Source organism: Phragmites australis, chromosome 7, assembly GCF_958298935.1.
Source record: "Phragmites australis chromosome 7, lpPhrAust1.1, whole genome shotgun sequence".
NCBI lineage: Eukaryota > Viridiplantae > Streptophyta > Magnoliopsida > Poales > Poaceae > Phragmites > Phragmites australis.
This window is the reverse complement of record NC_084927.1, coordinates 21,947,833-21,958,024: the sequence shown is the minus strand read 5'-3', so window position 1 is coordinate 21,958,024 and position 10,192 is coordinate 21,947,833. Positions and strand designations below refer to the sequence as shown.

The following is a 10,192-nucleotide window of genomic DNA, read 5'->3' as shown; positions in this document are numbered from 1 at the left end:
CAATAAACTAAGTCATAAAAAATAGATTTTTTTAATATAGGAGCTCTAAGATTAGATTTTGAAACTGGTATACCCTCGTCTCCCTTTTCAAGGATAACCCTAATTCCCTTTACCATCTAATATACCTGTCTCCTAGTGTGATGCTTAGAAGATGATCGAGTCTCAACTTTCCCATCATGAGTTATCTTATTGCTGCGGTACGGGTGCTCCTTGCCAAGAAATTTAAAATGACCTAGGTACACTATTTTTCGTCAGTTCTTCAACTACAAACTCTCTGTTTCATCCAAGCACTGCATGCATGCAAACTAGTCTTTGACAGTCTAGCTCGATAGGTTACCAATGGCTGGTGAATCTTGGATTGTTACGAACAACATTATGTGTAGAGTGAAGTTCTCTCATTTGTATTCATCTCATAGTTGCACACCATTGTTCGACAGTATTACAAGATCTTTCATTAATAGTTTTAGGTAGACATCGATATCGTTGCCAGGTTGCATCGGCCCTTGTATCAGTACTTGCATCATAATGTACTTTCACTTCATTCACAACCAAGGAGGAAAGCTGTATATATATATATAGTCGCATGCCAAGTGCTATGACTATTGCTTAAGTTGCGGAATGGATTCATCACATCCTTACTCAACCCAAATCGTATATTCCTCACATCTTCTGCAAATGGCTTCTTCTATTTCTTATCGATGTTCCTCTATTGCATAGAATCAGCGGGGTGTCTCAGCATTCTATCATCCTTGCGCTCCTCAGCGTGTCATCACATCAATTCAACATGCCTTTTGTTCGTGAATAAATGCTTCAAACGAGGGGTTATAGGAAAAATACTACATCACCTTGACGAGAGGCCTTTTTTTCTTTACTTCACCATTGATATCATCACCATCACACTTGTACCATCCAGCACCATAAATGAGACACGCTTCTAAGTCTACATGCTCTTCGTGATACAACATGCAATCGTTTAGACATGCATATATTTTCTGTACTTCCAACCCCAATGAGCACACAACCTGCTTGGCCTATACATATTTTCTGGCAGCATATTTTCCTTTGAAAACAATTTCTTCATGAACAGTAAGAACTCTGTGAAGCTTGTATTAGTCCACTCATTGCTTGCCTTCAATTGTAGCAATGAAAGCACGATATGTAACTTTATATACTCCTTCTCGCAACCCAGGAACAACGGTGTTTTAAGTCCTCTACCATACGCTGAAACTTTTGAAATTCTCTTTCATTTGTGAAGTTCTCCTTCCCATCGCACAACATCTGCTCCAGATCATCATCATCATTGTCAGCCAACATTTTCTTTAGATCATCATTGACCAATGTATTTTCAACAGGTGACATATCGGTGTATTTCTCAGTCGGTATATCAGTGCATAAGTTTACGTCTTATCTGCCAATGTGTTGCCCTTCCTGTATGATCTCAGCTTCACCATGCCCGTCCAACAGGTATAGCCAGGTATATAGCCCTTGGTATCAAGTGGGAATGTATCTACTATATGGTGGAAATTTGTTTCTTGTTCTCGCAATCGATGCATGGACATCACCTGTATTGAGATTGTGTATTTGACTTATGCACCACGGCTACTACCAGAAAATACTCCAGGATGTTCTTGTACTTTGTGCTCACACGGCTCGCGTTGTACATCCATCTCCCGTCAATCTACAATTATATCATTATTTGTAAATCCATATTCAAAATATCCAAAAGATTTTGCAATCAACAACAAATAAATTACCTCACCAACTCTTACCAGCAATTGGTCCAGGTTGGAGGAGCTATATTTGGTATATTTTCATGTCCGCTTCCGATGAGTTTTTTTTTCCATCCCTAAAAATTTTCATTATTATTCATCCCTTATGTAGGACTAATTAAGTAAAAAATAAATATGCTCATACATAAAATTTCTATATTAGAGCTTGCTAATTAAATAAAATATAAAAAATATAATTGGATCTTACTACAATCCTAAATATCATAGTGAAATTTTTTAATTCATTAAAAAACATAATAAATACGCCCATACTTAAAATTTCCATATTGAAACATGCTAATTAATTAAAATATAAAAATATAATTAGAGCTTGCTACATACCTAAATATCATGACTATTTTTTTCTAATTCATTAAACATCAATAATAAATATACTCATACCTATAGTTTCTATATTAGAGCTTGCTAATTAATTAAAATATAAAAAATATAATTAGAGCTTGCTATATACCTTAATATTATGACTAATTTTTTCTAATTTATTGAAAATCAAAATTAAATATGCTTATACTATAGCTAATGTAAATCAATAATAAAGACACTTTCCCACCATAAAGCTACCAATTGAAGCTTTTATATCATAAATAAAGTATAATTGTATCTACATTGTCTTACATTGTCTTAAAATATCATGATCATAAGTTCATCTCCATCATTTCAAAATTTAGAGTAATTTAGCAAATAAAATTTAACTAGAAATGGATTGGTGATGAAGTTGCATACCTTGAAACACCTAGGCTACGAGGATTCTCAAAATTTTGAAGTCATCAAAAACTTGGTGACTAAAAATGGTCGCAGCTAAAGAATAATAGAGTTCGTCTCTGTTGTGTTCGGGCTTGATGAAGGAGAGAGCGATTTTTATATAACCGAGATATCATTGTCGGCTCATATAACTAACCGGTTGTGATACCCTGCTATCACTGCTAGTTGGTGACTTAAGCTAATAGTGATAAGGAAGCTAGACATCACTACCGACTTAAGCTATATAAACTGTGATGACTGATTTTTCTTGTGTAACTAATAAATCGGTAGTGGTGGGCTAATATAGGAGGCCGGTTCCGTAGTAGTGTCTGGACCTCAACGTGCCGTGAAAATACTAAAAAAAAAACGTGCCGTGAATAAATTCGAACTGAACGAACAGCACACTGGAAGGGAAAGAAAAAGGCTACTCGTAAGCAAGTAAAAGCATGCAGCTAGCTACGACCACGGCCGGCGCTGTCGGAGCACGGAAGCAGTCAGCCACTCAGCCAGTACCGTCTGAGCCGTCTGAATCCGCCCGCCTGCCCGGCCCGCGCTTGCACGAAGCACGTTTTAATCCTCGGTTCAATCCAGCGCCTAGCAGGCAATCGAATCCTCCAAGGCAGATTAATTCTACATCTGGATCAGAAATTGCATGCAGATGAGCCGAGGATTGGTGGTTTTGTTTGCAAATCATGTATGCCATGTTGAAACACCAAATACACCAGTTGATCGTTCAAAAAAAAAAAAAAGAAAGGAAAGGAAAGGAAAGAAAAAAAACTCGAGTTTTTTTCATATTATTTTTACAGAAATTTTAAAAATATTACACAAATTAAAAAAATATAAAAAATAACCCACTATCGCTCAATAGTTGAGCGAAATCTAATTTTCGTACAATAAAAAAGCAAAAAATAGATTTTTGCTATTTCAACAAGTGAAAAATTGAATTTTCACTTATTGAAATAGCGAAAATACTTTCTATGACTGAAAGAGCAAAAATTCAATTTTTCGTGGGACCAATGTGCGAAAACCGGAGCAAAAATTGTTGGATGAACAGTAACATACAGATTTCAATTTTTCTTCGCCCCTCTTTCTCTATTGGGACAGTGGGGTTGACGTGCTCCAAAATTCACGAAACTTTTTCTCTAGGTCATATAATTTATGATGAATTGATTTAAAAATATTCATCTCAATACCCCAGGTAGATTTCAAAATAACAAACTCCAAAGAGGGCTACTTTTAGAACTTTTAGCAATTTTTAAGGCCTCAAACAAATTCCTAAAAATCTGAAAAAAATTCACTAATATTTCTATCATGTGACTTAATAAGTTCTAAAATTTTCCAACCCTAGGTTACTTGATGAAAAAGCGAGTTCCTTTCCAATGTTTTGTTTATATGCAGTTTTATCATTTCATATCATATTCTCTTTTTAATTCAATTTGAATTCATATATGCACAACTTCATGCAAACTCTTATGGAATACATATAAACATCACATTGACCAACTTATTCTTTGCTGCCTCTGTGGTGTTGCTAATGTACATATATGCTAGTTAATGAACTTCCTGTTATTTGAGCTGATCATACCTTCTCTGACAGGTTTCTCAATTAACCCTGTAATTCAGGGAGATACTCAACAGTTACAAGAGAGAGCCGCAATGCAAACCCGAAGTTTTTTAAGTATCTATGTTGGGAGTAGAAATCGCAATAGAGTATGTACCTGACCTTCAGATTTCAATATTCGTCCTCTTTTCCTCAGACATTTCTTTCTAAAGCTGCTGCTTTCAGCCTTATTTCCCCTTTCTTCTGACAGTTCTTTTCTGTTAACAGGGACTAGGATCACGCCATGTTGATATCATTACTTTTTATAATGAGGTGTTTGTTTCAGCAGCCAAGCCTTTCCTTGTGACACTAATCCCTGGTACTCGTCCACAAGACAAGAAGAATATATTCAATTAGTACATACTATACCCCCTTTTCTCACTTTGAACTGCTATTTCTTCACTTGTGAGTGACTGATGATGTTGTTACTATTACTTGCTCTGTAGGCCAAATTCCTGCATCACTTAAGCCATCTCCTTTCTAAAATTTACCAGATATGTTCCCGAAGAAAGTATCGTCTTCTCATAATGTTTATGTGTCTCCGTTGCTGCAAATTAAGGTTTTTATTTCCTCATTCTGTGTAATATTGCTTTACTTTGCATGCTTGCTCTTCCTTTAGTTCTTTCAAAGTTCTTAGGCTGACATATATACCTCTAATCTATTTTGGTAAGGTAGTAAGGTTACGGATGATCTTTTTATATAGCGTATGCATGGTTAAAATTCTCTATATACACAACACAGTAATGTATTATGTAGAAAAAAATCCACTAGGTTGCTCCTTACATGCCAAAGTGACAGGGACAGTTGTCAATATGCAAGTCTCTAAATTCCTAGAGGTTAGAGTAGTCTTTGCTGCTACAGTTTGTTCTCACCACATGTCACCCTATTTTAAGTAACCTTAGGGTTCGTAGACCTTTTGTAAAAAACAGGAAAATTGTCCACTTGTTACATGCTATGAGGGTAGGTGGTAGTGGTACTACTGCAACCTTATTGTCTGTTTCATGTCACAGTTTAGTAATCTATAGACATCTAAATAGTTTGATTTTATGTTTAACCATGGGCTAGGGTAATGTGATTCAATGTTTACAATTTAGCAATTAGCATTTAACGCTTTGTGCATTCCCTTCTTCTAACACATGCTTCTTTATTGCACCTGTCAGATGGATGCACTGCTTTCACCAAGTTCCAGGAGTTTTTATGCATGCATCAGTGAAGGCACCCATGCTTATCAGAGTCCGTCGAAAGATTTGGTTGCTATAAATAGCCACCTAAATTGGTACGTTTTAGCTTAAAATGGGCACTTTTTTTTCTTACAACATGAAGTTTTGCTCACAGCACTTACTGCCATGCATCACTCCGTTTCATGTTAAATTTGCAGTACTAGCAGGAGAATTAACACTCGAATAAACTTTGACATGGTGAGCGACTCAGTGGTAGCTGGTAGCCTTGGCCAGCCAAATGGTGGTTCTGCCTCTTTGGATCCTGCAGCTGCATTTAGCCCCCTACCAAAGAAGAGAAAACCATATACTTGATCAAATAAATGGCAACGTCCATCTGTATATAGCTCACAATTCCACAGAAGGCTTTCTATTCTTCTGAATAAGTGGGTTAAGTGGAGTGTCTGAACTGTACATGTATGTGTTAGTGAGTAGTAGCACTATACAAGAACCCGAGTGTTCAGAATTAGCTTTGAGGTGTATCATTTCATTTCGCAGCTGATTGAGTGCATTAGGTTGTGACTTGTGAGTTGTGTAGAATGCTAATTAACCTTAATTTTCAATTAACAATTTTCTATAATTTAATGTATCAATTACTTATCTTGATTTTCGAGATGTATTTGTCAGGGGTATATTTTGTCTTCAGATAGTATAGCATTTGATTACCTTTTTAGTTTTGCACTAGCATGCCCTGTACCATATCATTTTCCTGACTTTTGTTATGTGTTTGTCCGAGGTATATGTTTGGTCTTGAGAAAGCATAGCATTTGATTTGTATTTTTTTGTCTTTCACTTTATCAGTACTTTCTCTGTTTCTTCTACTTTTGTACTGTGCATTTCCAACTTCCCAATCGGACTAACGGTTCTGTATTAAGCGGGCGGACAGTGTTTTTTTTTTTTTTTTTTTTTTTTTTTGGAGATCGCATTGCAAGTGACTTGATATAAGCAGCTTCTCCATCAGGTATGTCTCGGTGTGTGTGAGTGTTTTTGAGAGGGTTCAATACAGTAGTATGTCATATGTTGAATGAATTTGTTTCTTCCATGAACAAATGTAATGGTACTGTTGACTCTATTTTGCCTTTGAAATCTACCTTTTTCCTGCTTTGTATTGTTCTGCTATTCTGACTTGCACATTCGCAGTGCTCAGTTTTCTGCATCACTCAACTCTGTCCTCAGGGCACCAGATAGTTCTAATAACATTCAAGGACAAGTTACAGTGGGTGATTGGATTTAATTTAGAAGGCTGAAACATTTGGCAAATGAAATGTGAAATTTGTTAGCTAATTTTCTTTCAATTAGTTATCTGAGAAACCGAATTGAGATGTATCTTGATTTATATGTAATACGTGATTGACAAAATGTTGATTTTGTTTGACAATTTTTGAATTGTATGAGAATGTTTATGTTTATGACTAAACCAAAAATGGAATTGAAAGTTGATGTCTCTGATTGTACGAAGATTTGCCTTACCGGATGATCCGATATGTGATTTTATTTACACATCGGAAGGTTTGGTGTTAAGAGAGGATGAGCACCGAAAGGTCCGGTGTTCGGAAAATTTGAACATGGAGCATTTAATAGAGAAGCTAAAAATGGGTGTTCGGGACAGTCTACTCACCGGAAAGTCTAATGTTGGGAGGCTTTGAACACCGGACCATTTAACAAAGATGTTACAAAATGGCTTAATTGGTGTTGTACACACCGGACAGTCCGGTGATGGGCATGACTGAACACCAGAGCATTTTTTAGAGAGACTCCAGAGTCAGAAGGAGAGTATACACTGATGGTCCGATGCTTGTACTGGTGCGAGTGTTGGACCATCCGGTGTTTACATTTTTGTTGCGACTTGCTACTTCTGTAGGGATTTCAATGTGGGCTAACTGCAGGTGGTGTTTACATGTTGTGATGGATGCGACTTGGTGGTCGATGGCAGGAAGATTAGTGCCAAGCAGGGTGCTTGGTGCCGGCTGATCGAGAAGGTCGGATATATTCAAGGGTGATCCTAGCTATGCACATGGAGATCAAGCAAAGTATGAATAGAAGAATGAATATGGTGTGTTGACAAAGTCAAGCGAAGGGGATGTCGGTGCAAGTGACAAGGCGGCCCGAGGGACTAGGAGCGGGACAGACTTGCCAGCGGTCAAGATTGCAAGACAGAGTACACATATCAACATCGGGATACTTGCTTGAGGTCAAAGCAAGCAGTTGTGAATCATGCTTTAAGAAGCATGCGAGGCGGTTTCGTGATTTGACCTCAAAATCGTGGAAGGATGGAGTCACGTGGCATCATCGTGAAGCTAGCGTCAAGGCAAAGTTAAGTCATGAAGGTGTTATGCCAGTTTGATGGACGGAGCAAAATATAGACCATAATGGCCCCGTGGTAGGTAGGAGACTATTGTAAGCGAGAAGTATTTTGGGAACAAGTAAGTTTAAGGGCTAAGCTACCTCACTAGGTCTATAAATAGAGGAGTATGGATGTAGGGATTAGATGAGCTAGCTACATATTCTTGAGAGCTAGCATTTTAGAGGAGAGAAGATGAAAGGCTTAGCCTTTGTATTAGGTTAAAACTTTTGTGAGAAAAAATACTTTGTAATATGACTAAAATAGGGCTACTTCTTATTGAAATGAAGTGCAAGTTTCTTTCCGTGTTTGAGTTCATCTTCTTCTAGTTTCCCTCTATTGGCTCCGTGTTTTGTTACAAGTTTTTCATTTTGGATGTGATTTTGGTTTTGGTTTTTTGGCTACAATTTCTACTCCTTGTGAAGTCATTCTCCGTGTTGTAGAGGCATAAAATTCACACACCTATGTGTACAAGTGGGTTTTGAATTCTCTTACCTTTATTCAATTAACTTGAGGATTTTCTTCTTTAGGTAGCTCTTAGAGTGAATTGCACAAAACTTAGTGTTCAATACTTGTAGTTTTGTGAATAGTAACACAAAACTACAAGTATTGAACACTAATTTCACGCAAAACCCGATTTTAATTAGATTTACTCAAAAAATGATCTTATGTTTCTCGAAAAATCCTAGAACTTTTTGTATGTGTTCCATAATCCATGTGAAACGAATTTTAATTAGAATCGCTCAAAAAGGTTGTGTAGAATTTAAACTAAAATTATCCAAAAAGTCTACTTTTACAACACAAAACAATTGTTAGGGCATCAAATGAAATCCCAAAAATATAGAAATTCACTAATATTATTATTATATGATGGACTAATTTCTAAAATTATTTTCATCCTTAAGTTATATGGTAAAAAATTGAGTTCTTTTGTAATGCTCTATTTATATACTTACCAAGGAACTCATTTTTTCGCCATATAACCTAGGACCAAAAATAATTTTAGAAAGTATTCCATCATATAAGAAGAATATTAGTGATTTTTCCTATATTTTTAGTATTTTATTTGTGTCCCTAACAATTATTAGGAGTTATAAAGTTGCTTTTTAGAAAATTTTAGTTTGAGTTCTACACAAGTTTTTTTTTAAGTGAATCCAATTAAAATAGGTTGCACATGGATTATTAAACATATACAAAAAGTTTAGAATTTTTGAAGAAACATAAGACTATTTTTTTGGATGAATCTAATTAAAATTAGGTTTTATGTGAAATTAATGCTCAATACTTAGTTTTGAGTTACCAGACACAATACTTATAGTTTTCTGTTATAAATAGTATAATACTTATAGTTTTGTGCAATTCACTCTCACTCTTATTGATTCACAGTTGCAAGTTTTTGTTCACAAAGACATATAGAATGGTCTTTGAACTTATGCGTCATATATCATCCGTAGAGTCATGTTGCCTCAGAACTTTCCTTCTTAAATAGTTTCTCTAGTATTTTTTTTCTTCCGCTGAGGTTTTGAGGTACGTTAGGTGATCAAATAGGAGAATGTTATTAGTTTCAAAAGAAATTTGTTGAGGCACTTATTCACCACCTCTAGTCATCCATCTCGATATCAGAGCTAATTTGATCACTTATTGATCTTAACCGATTGTGTGATCTGTATGCGACAATGGAGAGAAGTGAGAAGATTCCAATGTTCGATGATCGTGATTTTCCGTACTGGAAGGTACGCGTTAAGGCTTATCTTTTAAGGCAAGAAAGTGCAATTTAGGAAATAGTTGACTCCAATTATGAGAACCTTGCTGCTCGCATGACTCAGGTTCAAATCGAACAGTATGAGGCCAACAACAAGGTCAGAAATATTTTGTTCATAAGTCTGAGTCAAAATGAGTTTGACAGGATCCAGCACCTCTGTACTGCCCGGGAGATCTGGTCTACTCTGATTGTCTTTCATAAAAGCAATAATCAGATTTAGGCTAAACGCCAAAGCACATACAATCAAGAATATCCAATATTTGTGCAAAAACCTAGTGAATCTTTGGATACTATATTTTCTAGACTTGATAGAATTGTCAACAACCTTAGATCCACTAGTGTTTTGCCCTATTCTAATCATGAGAGAGGGATCAAGCTTCTCTATGCTCTTGATCGTAGCATATGGAAAGTGAAGATCTCGAGCATTGAAGAGTCATCAAGTTATGATATATTGACTTATGATGAACTCTTCAGCAAGCTCAAGTCCATCAAGATAGCTAAGACGGCTCAGATAGGTCTTGGAGACCCATTGTCTCAGAATGTGGCGTTGGCTTCTAGATCTAATGGTGGCAATCAGGTTGTAGCTAGCTTTTCTTGTGCTAACACTTTATCAAGTAAATTTATTTTGTCTTACTTGGTTTCTATCACAGAGGAGCAGGTGAACACACTGGATGATGAGAAACTTGCTCCCATTGTGAAGAAGTTCACTCGCTTCTACAACAATGGTCGAGATCGGAGGAG

General features: G+C 36.3%; 1 pseudogene; it reads left to right on the top strand.

Moving 5' to 3' along the window:
- Positions 1-4,025: 4,025 nt before the first annotated feature.
- Positions 4,026-5,855, top strand: LOC133925470 (retinoblastoma-related protein 2-like; annotated as a pseudogene).
- Positions 5,856-10,192: the final 4,337 nt, after the last annotated feature.